The sequence below is a fragment of the Lathyrus oleraceus genome, chromosome 2 (assembly GCF_024323335.1).
Source record: "Lathyrus oleraceus cultivar Zhongwan6 chromosome 2, CAAS_Psat_ZW6_1.0, whole genome shotgun sequence".
NCBI lineage: Eukaryota > Viridiplantae > Streptophyta > Magnoliopsida > Fabales > Fabaceae > Lathyrus > Lathyrus oleraceus.
In genome coordinates, this window is record NC_066580.1 from 277,509,200 (window position 1) to 277,524,544 (window position 15,345).

Genomic DNA, 15,345 nt, shown 5'->3' on the forward strand with positions numbered 1-15,345 from the left:
ACTTCAAAGTGTCTTTAATATCACTGAGGTGATTGAGGGGGAGTGAGTAGGAACTCTGATCTTAGGTTAAGATTGAAATTGCATTGGGTAGGGATTAAGTGATAAGTTGTAAACGGGTGAGTTTAGCTTTGAATTGATACTACTAATAGTGGATTTCCTCCCTGGCTTGGTAGCCCCCAGATGTAGGTCATGTTGGACTGAACTGGGTGAACAATTACTTGTGTTATTTACTGCACTTACTATTAAGTTCTGCATAATCCCTGTCTGTGCAGAATTGGATGTCATAACAACCAGTGTGACATCCAAAGTCTGATAACTAGAATTTCAACCTCTCTCGCGGACAATAAAGCCCAATAACTTGCCAGAACGGACTCCAAATGTACACTTCTTAGGATTCAGACGAAGCTTATACTTCCTCAAACGCTGAAAAAGCTTCAACAAGTGCTCAACATGTTCAACTTCCGTTCTCGACTTTGCAATCATATCATCCACATATACCTCGATCTCCTTGTGCATCATATCATGAAACAAGGTAGTCATAACTCGTTGATACGTGGCTCCGGCGTTCTTCAAACCGAAGGGCAACACTCGCTAACAGAATGTTCCCCAAGGGGTAATGAAAGTTGTCTTCTCCATATCCTCGGGTGCCATTTTAATCTGATTATATCCGATAAATCCGTCCATAAATGAGAAGACATTAAATTTAGCTGTATTATCTACCAACATATCAATGTGTTGTAGAGGAAAATCATTTTTCGGACTAGCTTTTTTCAAGTCTCTATAGTCCACACACATTCAGACTTTTCCATCTTTCTTAGGCACGGGCACAATATTGGCCACCCACTGAGGATATGTAAAAGTCACCAGAAACCCCGCATCAATTTGCTTATAAACTTCTTCTTGGATCTTCACTGCCATATCGGGATGAGTTCTTCTGAGCTTCTGCTTCACAGGCACACACTCAGGCTTCAACGGCAGGAAATGTTGCACTATATCGGTATCCAGACCAGGCATGTCTTCATATGACCAGGCAAAGACGTCGAGGTATTCTCGTAGCAACTCAATCAACCCATTCTTAACAGACTCTTCCAAGAGTGCCCCAATCTTCACTTCACGAACACAATCATCAGACCCCAAGTTGACCTTTTCCAGATTCTCAAGATGTGGCTGAATGATCTTCTCCTCGTTCTCAAGTAGACGGGTAATCTCGTCAAGAATCTCTTCAACATCATCTTCTTCCGCCTCAAATACAGGGAACTCAAAGTTGGGAGATGGTGTTGGATCATTATGTTCAATGGGTTTGATCAACCTGCATAATGATTTGGGATATAAAGAGATTTTAGAACTTAAACAAGGCAAATCATTATGCAGATGAAAAGATTGATTTTATTCTATTTTAAAGATTTTATGTGATCACCAATTTCATGCAAAAAAGCAAAAAGTGAAAATAAATGGAAAAACAAACATTTAACATGAAATTATTGAATGAAAATATCATTGTATTTATGAGCCAACAATGTCATCACTCCTCCTTTTGGCATGGGAGGAGGGTTTTTAAACAAAATGAACATTATGTTGACTTATGGACAACTGTTGGAACATCAACAACGACCAAGTTATTGGAGACCCCTCCAGGGATGACAAAGTTGCCAGAATCTTCCTCTGCATCCTCTTCCTCAATAGCAGCAGCTTCCTCGTCTTGGACGGCGTGGATGAACCCACCACTCTGAAACATCTCATGCTTGTCGAAAGCGCCAGAAGAATACCCTATGGCAGCTGTAGCGGGGTATTCGTTACCATTAGACATATTGACTAAATCCAAGGTCAACCATACAAGTCGAGTCGCCACCGCACTTCTATTTATCCAAAGGAATGGTTAGAAAGCCAACAAAAACCTAATAGTTTTATCGAATCAAAAACTAGAAAAAATGTCAGAGATCGGGGTAAGGGGGTTGGTTATGCAATAGGAAGGTTTTAAGCACCCAAAACATCCTAGGTACTCCTAGGGAGCCCTTTTCGCAGTTGTTGTAAGGTTGGTATTTTATGAAAATTTGTTTGTGCAAACATGACTGAAGAGATGAGAAGAGAATATAAAAGTTAATTACAATTTTGTGTTTGGATGGATAAACCCATTGCCTACGTACCATCTTAAAAAAGATTAGGATCAAAACCTCGTTGTTCGGGTAAAAATCTCAAAACAAGTTGGTGAATTGATTGGTCCAAGAGCCTTAAGGTCTTTTGTTATCCGAGGGAGAAAACTCAACCTAAAACCACAAATCCACCATGTGAGGATAGCTTCAACATGCTAGTGAGGGGTTAACCCTATAATAAGCATGGAAGACTCATTGTCCATCACTAAGGATATAGGTGAGTATTACATCTACCTCAAGGATAACTCAAACCTAATAGCTAAAGGTTATGAAATTTGTTTGATAAGAAAGTGGCCATTGAAACCATAAAACACTTGAATGAGTTATATTTACCAATGAAAAGTATTTACAAAATATGGTCAAAGTTGACTTAAAGATTCAAATTAAAATAAGGGTTATGAAAAGAAAGTTGGAAAATCAAAAGCATAATGCTTAGGTTTCTAATGTTTGAAAACAAGTGTTAATGTTTGCATAAAAGTTTTGGCTTGGGTTAGAGTGGAGGGAAGAAGAAGAATGGCTAAAGTCCTAATCATACAAGAGATGAAGGATAAGAAACAAGACCACAAATGGAGTTCCTCTCTTAAGATCATATTGATGATCCGAGTAGCTCCCATCCTTTGGAATATGCAAGCAAAATAAGTGTAAGCTCAAGCAATCAAATTAATCCAGCAAGCTCTTAGAAGATCCCCAATGGCTCTTGTATCTTTCTCTTTGGATGAACATGGCAATGGTTCTTCAATTTGGCTCAAATAGGATTCCCCTAGCATAAAAGAACACACATCAAAAGCTTCCATGAAGCAAATCAAGAATGGACAAGAGTGAGTTTAGAGATTTGGTCCTTCTAATCCATCTTCAACATTAAGGCCCTTTTACTCCAATTTTGCATAGGGAATGTCCTAGAAACTATGTCCATTTGTCCATTTTTTGCATTTGGTCCACAATAATCAAACAAAAGCACAAGGACAATAATATATACACAATTATGTGCTCAAGTGAGCAAAAGGCAAATTGCATTAACATAAACATGTGATCAAATGAGCAAAGGGAAAAAGCAAGTGAATAATATGTACAAGAATAGTAAATTGCATAAATGTAAAGAGCAAGAATTAAATGTTAATGGTTAGTGGTTAGTGTTAGAGTTAGGGTGCCATAAGGCAATTTAGCGCTATGTTAAGCAATCGACATTGGACTTATGTAGAAGTCACAACTATCTGAGGCGGGTCAATAATAATGTAGGCAACAACACAAGTTAGAGATTTTGATTAGTGAATCAAAGTCCTACAACTTGCCATGCCAAAAAGAAGATGAGAAATGATCTTGTATTGATTTAGGTTCTTTGCTTGATTAGGAAGCAACCTATCCTTAATGCAAAGTCATTCACTTGATCCATGATCAAGATGAATTAGATTTGAATCAAGGAAGGTTAGACCTCCCATACATCAAGGCTAACCACCAATCTTTAACTCATTGATCAAAAAAGGAAAAGAAGAAGAAGAAGAAGAAGATGAATATTAAAGTACATTAATGGAAATGGAAAGAAATAATCAACAAGCATTGACCAAAGATAGAGAAGATCAAGGTCAAATAATGGTAAACAGAAGTAAGATGAAGATTAGAAGTCAAGAAACAAATAGAATATTTTTGGTATTTTTCAATATTAAAATAATACTTGAATTAAAATAATAAAGAAAGGTCAAACTTCAAATTCACTTCAAATCAACTTTGAAAAGTCCAAGTGAATTATCCTAAGTTCAACAAGGTCAAACAAAGTTTGACAAAAAATTTCAGCATTTTTATATGTCAGAAACTATTTTTTATCAATTAAAATTGCATAAAAATAACCTAATCAAATTAAAATCTCAAATAAATATCAAATCAATTAATAAATTGATGAGAATATTTTTCATAGATCTGTCATCATTCAAAGAGGTTGGAAAAATATTTTTGTATTTTTTGGATATAAAAAACTATTTAAAATGAATTAAAAATAACCAGAAAAGAGAAAATTCCTAAAAAATATCAAATGATAAAATAAAAAATATTAAAAATCATTTTTAGAAACTAGAAATTAAAAGGAGAAAAATGAAATTGGTCTCATATTTTTTGGACCAATAATGAAGGAGATATGAATTTTTAAAATGAAATGGAATTAAAAGAAATAAAAGAAAATAAAATCAGAATTTAAAAAAAGTGAAAAAGCATGGACCGTGTGATGAGATTTCATTAATTGACGTGGATCATCACGTGGCCAAGAAGCGCACGCTCACCATACACTCTAGTCAACTGAAGTGCACAAGGCCTTAAAACAAGTCATAACGTTGAACGACCTGGATTAAATCTGGAAACGCAAATGGATGGTTTAGATTCAATCTAGAGATTGGACGGTGACCTGTGCCACCGTCTTCTCCGACCAGCTTCTGGTGAAGCTTAAACCTGCAGAGAAACAAATGTTCACCAAATGCCACGATCTAGGTACCAATCGAAAGCTGGGGTGATGTACATCACCCCTGTACCAACCAAATCCACTCTAGGTTTCTACATTGAGAGAAATCAGAGATGTAATTTCTGTGGTGTTCAACTGAACTTAATGGAATTTAAAAATTTAAAGCTCTAAAATATTGCCTCTATGTAGAGGACTTCAGATCACACAACACAACAAGAAACAAGCACAATATGAGCTGATTCGAAGAAAATAAAATCAGAAGTAAACCTCTGATTTGCAGGGCTTGGAGACACAATTCCTTGGTGTTAATGCTTGCAGTTTGTTCTAGGGAATGAGGCAGCAAGGTTTAGGAACTTTTAGATCTGAAAATCAAATGAGGAAATTAAAATTCAGGTCTGAAAATTGAGAATGAAAATGGTGACTTCCTTTTGAGTGAGGTTGAGGGAACAGTTGTGCAGCATTTGGGGCGCCTTTAGGTTGCTGAAATGAGAGGCATGAGCATTGTATTTATAGGAGAATGCAGCTGATATGCATGAACATCTCATTGCATGAATGGAAAGGGCCTCCATGCATGGGCCTGTACAGGCGCATGGAGGGCCCAATTCCACTTGGATTTGGAAACTAATGCTAATTAGAATCAAATTGGTCGTGCAGATTATGCACAATCATCTCATGCAATGCAAATTTAAATGATTTTCAAAAATGGACCAATATGTTCAAGTCTTCGAAAATACCATGTCCATACTTGAAACACAACCTTATGAGCAATGGTTGGAAATCTTTTTGCATGAGGATAATTTTTTATGTTGATCAAAACTTCATTTGAGACTTGGAAATTGATGAAAAGTGGTCATGAAGTGTAGGGTGCAAAACATGTACATGTGAGAATCTCAAAAATGGCCAAAGTTCAAGCCCTTGTGTTTCATTGATGCAAGCTCCAAATGACAAACTCTTCAACATTAAAGTTGTAGATCGTATCAAGAAAATCAATTTAGACTTAAATTTTGCATCATTTGGATCTTTTATGAAGAAGTTATGGGCACTTAAAGTTGGACTTTTTCACATTTCAATGCTTTTGGTCCAAAGTGACCTATAATGTTTTTCGTTATCACATGTATTTATTTTAGGATTTTGAAATTTTTATCAACATAACATTTGAAGTAGACATCTTAAGCTTTTCAATTCATTTGATCCCACCTCAAAATCATGAAAAATGAATGAGTTATGTTCTTGGGAAGTTGACCCAAATTTAGGGTTTTAGTTAAAATGACCTATAATATTTTGAAATGGATGATGACCTTCCATGCTTCAAATAAATTTTTGATGAACATGAAAGTTGTTCATATGGTTCTTAAGAACATTTTTTATCTTGCGGTCATCTCCAATTGACCAACACAAAAAAAGTTAGGTCTCAATGTATTTCAAAATAGTTAGATGAATTGACTGATCAACTTTTCAAGTCCAAACCTTATATCTTGATGAATTGATGATTGAGGACACTCAAATAAGTTCAAATATGCATGAAATGATGAATTAAATAATTTCCCTTGACTGCATTTGATCATGGGTTGTGGTTGCTTCATGAGCAAGCCACAGTTGATATACATATGAATTAGGGTTTCCTTGGGAAACAAGTCTCAAATCCCTTGATTTGCTTTGATCAAAATGATGAATTGAGATACTTAGGAGTCATAATTGATGGATGAGAGCTTAGGGAACCATTGCCATGCTTGCTTTCATCTCCCCTTGACCATATCAATGCACATAGGATCTCCTAGAGGCTTTGGATCTTGTGACTGCTCAAGCTACAAACAAGAGATGTTAGTGACATATTTTTGTGCTTTTGGTTAGTAAATAAAATGAGAAAAGCAATAATATACAATTCAAGCATGCTTGGTGATCTCAAACCAAATCTCAAAAGTTCCCACCCAAAAGTTAGGAGCCAAGATGCTATGATCCTTGAGGCAAGAAGCAAATGCAATGTTATGATGCCATTAGGGATCTTAGGGTCAAAATTGGGGTCTTACAAATTCCCCTATTTAAGGTCATTCTAGTCGGAGAAGTGAAGTTTAAAAATCTTCGTCTCGACGAGGTAGAATGGGCTTAAATAATAACAAAGAGACGAATTTTGGTCCCTAAGAGACCTCATGATGCAAATGTATGTATGGAAAAGGGTAACACTCTGTGGAGATATGTGTCCACAAAGAAGAAAAGAAAATCAGGAGAAACTGATAATCCATATGAGTAATACACTCAATGGGACAGAGACTCTGGGGACTCTTATGGGGGATAAGAAAGGGAATAAAATGCGTGAGCAGGTCACGACTTAAGGCTTGCTGGGAGAAACGAGGGGAATTCCATGAAAATAAATCAATGGAAAGACTCGAGTTGACTCAGAGATGCATGTATTAGGGAATATGCCAATACAACAAAAACTATCCACAAAGGATACTTCGGATGAAAATCCGGACTCATATGCGGAACATCCACTAAGGGACTTCACTAGGAAATGTCCAAACAGGACTCATCTGAGGAAACAACAGGATGAGGTATTACCGATTACTGGGTAATAAGCTCAAGGAGACATGTGATCAAAACACCAGTATGAGGGTGAGAGAACAACACGCTCGGGGAGAATGAATATCTAAGACCGGTATAAGGGTGAGAGATATCAAACATCCAAAATCGTCTGAGGAAAGACCTAAAAAGGTATATTTCGACTCCAGGGATACCGATTAATGGGCATATAATAGATGACCGACCAAGCGTGAATTTGGGGGAATATTTCCAAGACACTCATCATCCAAAAGGAGGGCTGAAAAGAAAACTCAATTTACAGGATGGACATTCGACTCCGCAAAAAAGGATACGAATCTTACTCGACTAGGGAAGAACAAAAGACTTCGACTGAAGAGCGCATGAGATATATTATCTATTACCGTCAGAAAGTAGATAACATACTCGCATGGTAGACTATCCAGAACAGGTTATTAGGTTAATAAAGGATAAATCGACCGAAAGGAAAGGACATCGGGATACTGAATACTCGGTATAAAAAGATGACCAATCAAAGGGGAGAAACAATCATTACCGAACAAGGGTAAAGGAAATATGACTCACTGGGGATACATTGACAAAGGCAATGATCCGGGAGATATATCACCGGTTACTGGGAGATATACTCAAAAGTGAAGGAATATCAATACTGAATATTGGATAAGGATAACCAACAAGGAGGGTATTACATCTACCAGATACTAGGTAGAAAACCACGGGAGAGTAACCGCCATCGGTTAGGATGAATAAAACAATTTTAACTCTACAATGGGATAAAATGGGGTTTACAACTATCGATATGAGGGTAGAAAACCACAGAAATAGGACTTATAACTACCGGTTACTGGGTAGAAGGCCACAAATTCCACCGGGGAAAAGATGGACAATTACTGGTTACTGAGCAATCATTCATCTAAACTGCGGGGAAGTGCAGGGGAAGTAACAAAAGCAGTCGGTCTAGAAACAAACTAGAGAGACACAATGAAACAAGACTCAACCCAATGAGGATATATCTTAGGGGAGAACTCCATCCCAATACATGTGTTGGGGAGGAAACTGAAATAACAATCATCCACGAGGATATAACTCAGTGGGAAATATGGAAGAACGGGTAGACACTTTCTGCATATGGGGCCAACTCTATATGGAGAGATCAAACACCGACATCTGCTTGGGGAAATATATATCACCAAATAGCAGGAGACAACAATCAAAGATAAATATGGCAAAAAATGCAACATGAATATCTAGATGTCAAAATTATGCATGTATATGCGTGGTTTATGTATGATGAATGCTGACAAAACAGACATATCTAACACAAACAGGTCCAAGAATCAACGATCAAACATCCGGTACTACAATCTCAAGAGAGAAAGCCAGGCCCACTAGAGAACATCCAATCTGATGGGGGCAACGGATACCATGAAATAAAGATCTCTGTAGGGAAAGGAGAACCAATCACTCCAGCTGGGGAAAGGATCAACACATCTTCCTCAGAAGCTCTCATACCACTCTGCAACCAGGAAAAGTCTAGGCTGAGGAGTCTAAACACGGATAAAATCCGCCGTAGAAGCAATTCTAATGGGGAAATTATCGAAGAGGGAAATGAAACTCTGTGGGGAACAACCACCAATCAAAAGGTTCCAATGCCACCACATTTCTTGCACTGCTGAAGAAATCATATCTGCCGAGGAGAACGGGTACTACTCCGCTGGGGAAGTTAGATAAACATCTTCATCAACCACTCTTCTTGGGAGGAAACCACAAACGGGATATGATCAGACAATTCCACTAGGGAAGCACTACTGACGACCAAATCGGGGATTATCCGTAGGCAACTACTCGAGATACCCTGCTGGTGACCACACTGGGGAGTAAAAGTGGGATCAACCCTGTTGAGGATGGTCGAAGAGAAAATCTGCTGGAGATCACAAGTGGATAAGTCCACAAAAGGGGAAAGATACAAACCAACTTTGATGATAACTCCACTATGCTGGGGGTTTCCTCCCCACTCTGGCGGAGAAATTTCCAAATTGAAGTGAGGGAAAACCAACTTCTTCGAAAAGATTAGCATATTCCATTTATCAATCTATAAGGGTTTTTAGGTCAATCCACGCAAGGGATGACAACCATATAATTGATAACACAAATGCCAAATCCAGACTCGATGGGGAACTAGAAGATTGAGACCACATCCAAAGCTCCAAACTCTCTAGGGGATTGGTGGGTTGTACAACTTTCTTCTGTGCTCGCGGGGGACACAACCTGAAAGATAATGAAGAGGATACAAGTATTCTGGGAATATGAACAAATGTCTTACCCTTTTGGAGATCATACCACCCTTGGGAGAGCACTGAAGACGTCCAAAGTATCCTTTTTGTCATTGTGAACGTTCACTTTGTTTAAAAACAATTTATGAAGATTTTTAATTATTTAAAATAATGATATTTATCAATTAAAACATGCAAAACATTTGTGGAATATAAAAAAATAAGAGTGCAAAGAATTGGATAAAGGCTCAAATTTATTTGATGGAATAGTAGTTTGCAAATGGCAAGAGTCCATGGATCTTTACAAATTTGAAATTGGTGATACATATATTGGAAAAGGGCTACATTGAACATAATGACCATTTCTCCATCAACTCTGAATCGGATGTATTTGAAACTTCAGTTGACGATGACTGAGCGAGAATCTCTGACAGATGACAGTTGTAGAACAAAGTCTTGTCAGGATGCAGTTACTTGCCAAATCCCTAATTTTTGCCTAGATTGCCCCAGGGTGAGGTACTCAATCTAGCGGGATACATATTCAATTTTTATGTCTCTAACTTTTTCTTGGATCGCCCTTTCGAGTTTTCAATCCACCGAGACGCTCATTTTTGCCTAAGCCGCCCTTTCGGGTTTTCAACTTAGCGAGCTATTCTGTTTTTATTTTAGGCGAAGTATTTCTTGACTGCATCTGAATTCACAGGACGAGTGAAATCCTCCCCATCCATAGTTGTAAGTATCAAAACACCTCCTGAAAAGGCTCTCTTAACAACATATGGACCTTCATAGTTTGGAGTCCACTTGCCCTTGGAATCGGGCGTGAAAAACAAAACTTTCTTGAGCACGAGGTCACCTTCTCGAAACACACGAGGCTTAACCTTCTTATCAAAGGCTTTCTTCATCCTTTGCTGATATAACTGACCATGGCACATGGAGCGGTGGTGGTGTTAGATGAAAACGAAGGAGGGTTGTTGGAAGATTTTGAGTGGGTTTTACTGAGGTAGATGTGTTTGAAGTGTGACGGTTGAGAGACAACGGCGGTGAGGGAGGCGAGAGCTGGGCGGGTGAGTTTTGTGGGTTTGTGAAGAAAGCGGAAAGGAGACGGAGGTGGAGTTGGTTGAAGGGTGGATTTAGGTGGAGAAGATGAAGGTGTGAGGTGAGGTAGGGTTAGTGGAGATGGAGGAGATGGATGTAGTGAGAGGAAGAGAGAGTGAACAGTAGAGGTTAAAAGGTTTTTTTTAGGTGATTCTGAGGGATAGATCACGTGAGATGAGTGTGGGTGAGAGATATGAGAGTTTGTTATGAGTAGAGTGAGGTGGGAGACACGTGTCACCATGTGTGTGGAAGAAGAAGATATATTTTTTTTTATATTCCGTTGTGAGATGTCAAAGAATCCAATGTGAAAATATATTCCTTTTGCATACACTTATTATTCATTTAAGAAAATAAAATCATAAAAAAGAAATTTAATTAATATTTGATTTAAATAAATTCTAATTACTTTAATTAAATAACTAGACCAAAAAATGACCGATTAGAAAATAGAAACCGAGTATAAATTTGCTTGAAAAATTAAATCGAGCATACTAAAATGATCAACACAAAATATACTTATTGAAAAAAATACAGCGTTTCCTCAAATTCTGAAATAAATTTGCACCGGTTAAAAGGCTCAGGCGGGTTAAAATGTAATCGAAACAGTTGTTGAAAAATACAACGAGTACACCAATTTAAACTACGTGAATAGTAGATTAATAATACTGGTGTCTGCAGTTTTAAATTTGAAACTTTTTACCCGCTGATTTTGCATGTTCTTGAGAAACGATTTAACCAATTTGTCTGTATTCTCAATAAATTTATTTTGACTGATATTTTAGGTATTATTCATGATGGAATGTATGTCATGCTATGCATATGATGCAAATTAAAAAAATGAAGTCAGATTTACCAAAATTTAAATATGCCCGAACAAAATTGGGGTATGACAGCTGCCCCTATTTAATTGCCTTGAACCAGAAGGTAAGAATGACAACAGTCTTCATACATTCATGGTGGAAGGTAATTAAATACGAAAAGACCCAAATTTTGTCCTTTGAAATGCAAGGGAGAAATGCAGAAAGAAAATGCAGTGAGAAATGTAGTAAGAAATTTTATTATAAGGTAAAATGAAACAGTCAAGACTCTCTGGGAATTGTCAGAACAGTATCTTGGATGTCATAATCGAGATATTCCAATAATGGAATGATACCTCAACTATATCTAAGACTTTCTGATAATTAGCAGAACAGTGTCTCGATTTGAACGCACGAGATTCTCTGAGGATCAACGAAGCAGTACCTTATATGATATAATTGAGATATTCCGACAAGGGAATGATACCTCAACCGTATATAAGATTCTCTGAGGATACCTAGAGCAGTATCTCTAAAAATGAATGAGACTCTTCATATTGATGAAGCAGCATCTCAAACAGCAGAAATGAGATTCTCTATATCGAGTCGAAGCAGCATCTTATCTGATAGAATTAAGATATTCCGAACAAGGGAATGATACCTTAATTAAATCTAAGACTCTTCGAGGATACTAGAGAAGTATCTCTAAAAACTGAATGAGACTCTTCATATTGATGAAGCAGCATCTCAAACAAACAACTGAGATTCTCCATATAAATGAAGTAGTATCTCAGATGTTTATCTGTTGGGGGAAATGTTTTAGACAAGACTCCTTTTCGAGGAGATTTACTATAAATGCTTTGCAGTGGAAAAGCTCATAAGAGACTTTTTAGGGTAACCTCTGCTTGGGGAAGCAATGCTAGTAAAGAAGATGTTGGGAATATCATTATTAACCAAAAAGTTGAAAAATGATTTGCTGAGAAATAACCCTACGAGCCTATGCAGGGTAATAACTTTATTGAATTAAATGAGGAAAGTCCGGGATACATATGGACGACCCTGGATCTTGATATTTTATGTTTGTATGATGTTTCACTTTGGATGGAAATGCCATGCATAGGATGATGCATTAGATGCATGAAGGGATATAATTGCTGGGGATATTTAGGATGTGTATGTATGAATGCGAGTAATTTTGTTCATTTTTTATGAAATTTCCGTTTTGACAGGAGTGCTTATGCATGGGTATGCTGATGATTGATAGGATTGTGTTTGATGAATCTTCCTATTTGGAAGGAAAATTATGCATGAAATGATGCATGTGATGCAAGTGGGAATGCAAACAGGTAATTGGATGTTTTCGTAGGGTTTTATTCTGGATTGCCAATGAGGTTGGATTTTAAATGGGAATTGCTAAATGAGAATTTGTGAACAATATTGAACTGTCAGATGAGAACAGAACTTGAAGGATATGTCACCTGATGAGAACTGGTGAAAAAAAATGACATGTCAGACGAGACTGACTTTGTTTTTGTTTGTCAGACGGGAACTGACTTTTAAGGTAGGCTACCAGACGAGAACTGGTGAAAATAATTGACTACCAGATGAGAACTGGTATCGAAATAGGTGACCTACCAGACAAGAACTAGTATTAAGAGATAATTTATCAGACGAGAACTGGTAAATGATTTGTCGTACAAGAACTGATTTTTGATATAGTTTGCCAGACGGGAATTGGGTTTTAAAATAAATTTCCAGAAGGGAACAGGGCTTTGAAATAAATTGCCAGAAGGGAACTGGACTTTTGAAAAAGGTTTTCCATACGGGAACTGGGCTTTGAAATAAATTGCCAAACGAGAATTGGACTTTGAAATGGTTGCCAAACGAGAATTGGACTTTGAAATAAATTGCCAAACGAGAACTGGACTTTGAAATGGTTGCCAAACTAGAATTGGAATTTGAAATAAATTGCCAAACGAGAATTGGACTTTGAATTTCCAAGCGATGTTGGGCTTTGGTGTCGTATTTTGTGTTACAAGGCTTTTTGATGTCAGGTTCAATGTTATGGGGTTAGACCTGATGAATGCTATGATATGCATGGCTTTATGTTAGAGCAAAGCGACATGACTAATGCATGAGGATGATTTATGCAATGACTTGAAGGATTTCAAAATGCCCCTACGTGGTTATTGGAAGAGAAGGTTCTTTGCAACAAGGCTTCTTATCTATCGAAAGGTTATTGGATGGGTGATAACATGATTCCCCGATACTCATCTTGAACTCTGCAGTTGATGACGTGCGAAAAAGATTTTGCTTAAACAGCTTGAAAACATGGAGAGGACCTGCTTCTGTATGGATCATCTTGCCCCAGTGTGATGGATCTATGCAAAATGTTTACCTCAAAACGAATTTGAAAGAAATTATACTATAATTTGGAGACGGATTGCCCCATGATTTTAAGTCATGAAAGGATTTTTCTTTGATTAACCGACTCTCGGAGTGGTTGAATTTCTTGTACTATTGCGGTAGCTTACTCCAGTATGAGCGTTAAGGCGACTTAACTTACCCTGACTGAACCTTGAAGGGGTTTGCCCCTGGCCAATAGAACCTCTAGGTGATCTGCCCCTAGTTGATAAATTCCAGAGATGCTCTGCTCTGGATCAATTGATTCTCGAAATGACTTGCCCCTGATTAACAGATGTTTGGAGGCTGTTTCAGGCTGACTGATTCCTGGAGTAATCTTCCTCCGATTAACTGCTGTTTTTGGGTGGCATGGCCCTGATTCATGGATTATGAGGTAGTCTTGATTCGGGTCAGCACCAACGAATGTCCAAGTTCCTTTGATTGTTCCTTATTGTTGGAAGTTCCCTGACGTCAAGTACTGTCTTGCAGTTAAAATTGTTTGTTCAAAAATGGTAATTTTAATGCGATACTCATGCAGGTTTTGAAAAATCATTTATTTGAATGATGTGATAGTGTGGCGAATGGACCATGAGTCCAAGTTCCATTTTGGTTTAACAATATGAAAGATATAACAAGATTATACCAAAGTAGATGGTTAGCAAAACTTTAGGAGTCAGTTTACGCAACATTGATGTAGTATGCTTTCAGAATAAACCCTGCTTCAATTAGGTCTTTTATGGGTTATAACGTGGCCTGGTTCATGGTTATCGAAACAAAGGATATGAGGCTCAAAATTATTTTTGTACCCACCCTTCTTCTTGATAAACTACAATCATACGCTCAGTTAATTCAACATACACATTCGTCTTTTTGAAGGTGTAAGGATAAAGATGGTGATTCAAGGTCTCTTGAAATGGCAGCCACCTTATTTCGTTTTTTTGAATGTCGGTGACCCTAAGATTTTGGTATGGTGGTCACTGAATCTTGTTTTGGTTTTGCTGAGGATTTTTCGAGACCTCTTTTGATTTTTTTTCTTGATCCTTAACTTTTGCCTGAACTGCTTTTGAAGCTTTTAGTCCATCGGGATTGCCCTTATTTTTGCCTAAGTCGCCTCTTGGGTGTTCGACTTAGCGGGCTTTTCTTTGATTTTATTTTTGATAGGTTGTGACAGCCAAGTCAATGGTCATTGAAGAACAACCACCACAACTTTTGGATTTTTCAAGGTTCCTTCGACACTTTAGGATGTGTGCGAAGAGTGTCATGTAGTTGATCCACAAACGGGATATTTAATCTTTTAATTTGAATGCATAGTCAAATTAACTGAACACTACCCTTCCCCAGGTTAAACATAAGGGTTTGTAGATCCGAAAGAAACTCATACTTCTAGGCTCGAAGTGGTTCACTAGGGATTAACTCCTTATCTCTCCAGTGTTTGGGGATTTGAAACAATGCCTGTACATCATCAGCAGGATCTTATCTGAAAGCATACAGTCAGCAATTATGGGTATTTTATTTTCGTCATCCTCCCTCCAATTTTGCTAAAACAACAGTGTGATAAACGGGGTGAGGTGGAGAACATGGACATATTTTTTATTTTTTATTTTTTTATATAAGAGAAGAAAAATGAG